Here is a 5,437-nt window from a genome sequence, read left to right on the forward strand (position 1 = left end):
CAGTAATACTGCCTCAGAAACCCAAGGAGGGGTCGCTATGAGTTGGAATGGACTCAACAGCAGTGAGTTTTGTATATATATATGCAATCTTTCCCCATCCCATGAGTACTAGTTTACCATACAATTTCATTTTGATTTGTTTTTTGTGATGGTTGGAACTGTGTGTCAACTTGGCTGGACCACGATTCTGTGTGGTTTGAGCAATTGTGATGTGGTTTGTTCTCATGATAGGATCAGATGTATATGTTTTGAGCAGCCAATCAGTTGAAGGCTAGTTTCCCTAGGTGTGTGGCCTGCTTCCAGTATATTTGTGGACATTCCGGGAAAAGAGACTCTTTTCTTCCGTGGATCGGGATTCTGTTGTCCATGAGCGAACAATCCACCATTTGGCCTGGAGATCTTGGATTCGTCATTGGTTGGAGTCAACAGCCAGTATACTCCCTGCCAACCTTGAGCTTGTCAGGCCCTGCTACTGTGTGAGTCAGGAAAAGCCTCCAGCTTGACTTTTAATCCAAGAACTTGGGACTTGCCAGCTTCTATAAGTGTGTGAGTCATTTTCCTAAGATAAATTTCTCTTTCTCTCTCTCTCTGTATATAAGCTTTACTGGTTTCTCTTCTCTAGGGAACCCAGCCTAACACACTTTTTTTTCACTTAACGATTTATCTCCGAAACTATTCGATAGCTCTAATTATTTACAATTAAATTTGTTTATATGATTGTCACTTACCACTTTAAAAAGTATTGTTTGGCCCCCAGCTCTAAAACATTTGAAATCAGTGCATTTATCTTCTTTTTCACATCCAAAATCTCACATCTTGATGAAATACCTTGAAATAGTTTCTGACACTTACCTTTTGTATTAGAACCATAATCTCCACAGATGTTTAATTCTTAGTCCTACAGTTGAATGGATTCAATGTGCAGCACCATGCCTTCTGCCAGGTTCCCTATTGATCTTTTGGTTGGCCAAAATTTGCCTTCTTGTACTTTCTTCTACGAGAAATGTTGACCAAGAAATACTCAACAGAGCTCTATACCCTGAGCTCTTGCATGTTCAAAAATGTTTGTCTTCTGTTTTCATTCTTGATTGACACATTTGCTGGGTATAAACTTGTTGGGTTCCTCACATTTTCTTTCCGTTGCTTGGAAAAGTGTTGACCATTGGTGTAGACACATTTAATATCAGCCTAATTTTTTCCTCTTTGTCAGAATGCTTATTGGATTCTTTCTTTATCTTTGAAATCTGGTTACTTTACTATGATTTGTCTTTGTTTTGATGCTTGTTGCTGTTGTTGTTATGTGCCATCGAGTTGGCCCCAACTCATAGTGACTCCTCCTTGGGCTTCTGAAGCAGTATTAGTGTATCAATTTTTCTTAGGACATGGCATGCTTTTTCATAGTATAAATTCAAATCTATCACTTTTGGAAGTATTCTTCTGCAACATCTTTTTTATTTTCTTCTACTTGCTTGGAACTCTGGTAACGTAGTGCCTAAGGCATTTGACTGCTAACCAGAAGGCTCGCTATTCAAACCCACCAGCCACTCCTGGGAAGGAAGGTGGGATAATCTACTTTCATAGTGATACTGCTTCAGAAATCCAAGGAGGGATCGCTGTGAGTCCAAATCAACTCAACGGCATTGAGTTTGGCTTGGTGAGAGTTCTGAAGTTAGGGTTTTAATCCACTTACCAGATCATAATCCTGGACAAGTTAATTAACCTTTGATACTTCCTCTCTGAAATGAGTATAATGAGAACACCTGTCTTAGAGAGCTGTTGTGGGGATTGATGAGTTAATACAGAAAAGCACTCAAAACTAGCATCACACATTTTAATGCCATTTTAATCAGACATTTAACCACGTATGTTTGTGAACTAACAAAAGGAGACATTAATAGTAATAATTATTATTATTTTGTTTCTTCCCTGAGCTCCTACATCTCTGCTTTGAGCTCTTTGATTGACTTGTAACATTTTTTGAATTCCTGGTGACATGGCCATGATGTTCATCTGCTTGATGACCACATTTTCCTGGTGCCTGTTTCTTATCATTTGTTTTTCTTACTCTTTTCCTCATGTTTTTCTTGTAACATATTTGTAAAATTCCTCTACTGATTCCTTTTTGATGATTATCTTTCAATGAGGCAACTTCTTCCTGGCCCAGCATTTACAGGAAATTTTTAAGGGGCAAGCCAGCAGAAATTCTCTGGATTTCACACCAGCAGAAATTCTCTGCAGGATCACAGAGCTGTGCATGTGAGCAAGTTATTTTGCCCTTCTCAGAAATCAACAGCTGCAAGACAGATCATGATCGGCAGTCTGTCTTCCCCATCCCCACTTCCACCAACACATCACCTCCTTGAAGATGACTTGTGTTCCGCATTTGGCCTCACATCTCTGCTACTTGCTGATGTCAAACAGGGGCCAGAGTAATCTCTACCGTCCACTGAGGTACCCTACTGCCACCGATTCACACAAGAGAAGGGCTTTCAGAGGAGTGTGACCCACTCTGGAGATTTATACTCAGCCAGGATGTCTGTGGTGTCCAGGTGCAGACCTCTTTCCTCAAGGGTTTTCCCCACCACAAAGAACATTTTTTATATTTGATAGCCCTTCCTCATATATGAGGGATCATAAGATGTCTCTTAGTTTCATCACAGAAGGAATATAAGTTTCTTTTTCAAGATTCCTTCCTTACTTCTGGTGAGGTTGTGTTTTGTGAAAGAAGAAGGAAGAACCTTAACAATGTCTTCAGTCTCCAAAAATCATTTGTGAGGAGTTTGAACCCCATCATGAAGTTTTTGGGGGAAGAAAGCTTAGGCGGACTTAAAGAATGATTGAAAAGCCTTATCCACTGGTAAGGCCACCTTCCCTGTGGAACAAAGCTCACCCTACCATAGTTTTACATCATCGTTCAGAGAGTGGGATCCTGCTCTTGGTGAAATAAAGCATTTTTACCACATCTTACAATTTTATTATGCTCATGTGCTTCACAACATAACAACCTCTCTCATAGCTAGAATTGGAGAAGCAAGATGAGCCAGGCATTTTCTTTTGGTGATTTATTATTAAAATAATAATATTATTTTAATAATTATTAAATTATTAAAAGGTTATTAGTAGACACTGAGCCTTTCTTTGCTTGGAGTCACCAGAACCAGGAGCACCAACTATTGGGGTAACAATCTGATGAGAAGATTTGAAAACATCTCTTTAGTTCATTTGGGGGGGGGGGGCGGCACATGTGAAGGCTTGTCTGGTTTCATCTTTACTGCACTTGGGCAGGGTTGGTCAGGGACTCCTGAGTCACCAAGTCAGCGAGGCAGAAAGTCGTCTGTTACCTGATGTGAGAACTCTGACTGATTGGAAATGTCTTGCAAAGACAGGAAGCCACTTTCTCTACAGAAGTTCTTTCACACAGCAAGCCCGAGTTCCACCAGAAAGGCCTCAGAGAGAACAAACCACAGCCTCAAAGACAATTGCCTTTATAAAGAGCTTGGTGGAACCTCAGAAAACTTCTCAGAGAAAGAGGCACTTGAGAAGGTCATCAAGATAAAGAGCAATGTGCCGCCCCCACTTCAATTTCACCTGAACCACTGGCAGGATATTCATGAAAACCCAGGGGGACCTCAAGGGCAATGAGACCTTGTGTGTGAATTCTCTGCCTAGAAATGTTTTTCACACATCATGATCAGTTCTGAGTCCCCCAAATCTCCAAGAGTGACAGCAATCAAAATTGATTTGGGGAATTTCACCCACAGATTAAATTTACTGCTTCCCAGTATGGAAGCTCAGTGGCTTTGTCTCACTGCCAGCAAGGGACCTGAGGTTTTGAGTATAAAATGTACAAGGTGAAAAAAGCATTTGATCATCAGGCATCAGCACAGTTAAATGGTTTAAAACTGGACTCAGGTGTAGTTTCGGCCCTGGGGCCAGAGTTGGCAGGGCAAGCTAAAACTGTGTGATCCCCTTACTTAGTGTGACTTTAGGACAGCTCATGTCCTCCAAGGAGTCTCTGAGTGGTACATATGGTTAACATTACTTGCCGGCTCACCAAAAGGTTGGCTGTTTGAGTCTACCCTGAGGTGCCTTGGAAGAAAGGTCTGGCAATCCACTTCCAAAAAAATCAGCCATTGGAAACTCTACTGAGTATAGTTCTACTCTGACACACATGGGGCCACTATGAGTTAAGACAGTCATGAGTTGGGGTCAGATGGCACTTGGTTCATGTCTTTCAAGTTTACTGTCTCCTTTGTTTATTTTAGGAGTTCCCAGGTGGCATGTACAGTTAAGGATTCAATCACAAACCAAACGGTTGACATTTGAACCCACCCAGAGGTGCCTCGAGAAAAGGTCCAACGATCTGCCCCCAAAAGATTGCAGGCTTGAAAATCCTACAGAGCTCTGTACCACATGGAGTCTCCATGAGTCAGAACTGACTCAACGGTGACTGGTTTTTATGTTTATTTTAGGTGCTGAGTATATATAGGCTAATGGATTGACCTGTCTAAAATTTTGCTCCAAGAGAGCCCTTTTGCTGAGTGTTTATTGGTCCCTACTCACTGGTTGGGAGTTCTGGTGGCATAGTGCCTAAGGCATTTGACTGCTAACCAGAAGGCTGATGGTTCAAACCCACCAGCTACTGCTCACAAGGAACATTGGGCAATCTACTTCTGTAGAGATGCTGCCAAGGAGGAGTCTCTATGACTCGAATCAATTCAACAGCAGTGAGTTTGATTTGGTTTTTAGACTCACTGGTTTGATGTCCCTTAGTCTTCAAAGAGATGATGTTCCTTAGTCTTCAAAAAGATGTCTCTTTGGAAGACATAGAGAGGTGCATGGGAGGTACAGATAACAAAAATGAACCCTTTTGCACATACAGTACTGCATTGTCAGTGATGGCAAACATTGATCTATGGGTGGACAGGCTGAATGATTAGATATGTTTATGCAGGGGGGAGTGTGCCCATGACCATGTATAGGGTTGGCAGATAATATTTCTACAAGTGTATTTGTTTGTTGTGTAAGAATTTCTAGGTATATACTAGAGCTGACAAAGGACAAGGTTGTAGTCACTTCTTGGCCACAGCCAGTTACCCAGAGGGAGCAAGTAGTTAGACCTGTGGGCTTGGGACATGGTTGCAGGAGACAACAAACTCAACTGGCATAACATACTACACAAAAACATTGTTCCACATCCTACTTTGGCAAGTAGTGACCGGGATCTTATAAGCTTGTAAGTGGCCATCTAGATGCAATGATGGGTCTCTCCTCATCCAGAGCAAAGAAGAATGAAGAAAACCAAAGATGCATGGAAATAATTAGTCCAAGTGGCTTGTAAAGCACATGATCCTCAACCTATACAACTATGAGACCAGAAGAACTAGATGGTGCCTGGCTACCACTGTCAACCACTTGGAGGGGGATCTATGTAGGA

Source organism: Orycteropus afer, unplaced genomic scaffold (genome assembly GCF_000298275.1).
Source record: "Orycteropus afer afer isolate SDZICR_OR568_19922 unplaced genomic scaffold, OryAfe1.0 scaffold00298, whole genome shotgun sequence".
Classification (NCBI taxonomy): domain Eukaryota; kingdom Metazoa; phylum Chordata; class Mammalia; order Tubulidentata; family Orycteropodidae; genus Orycteropus; species Orycteropus afer.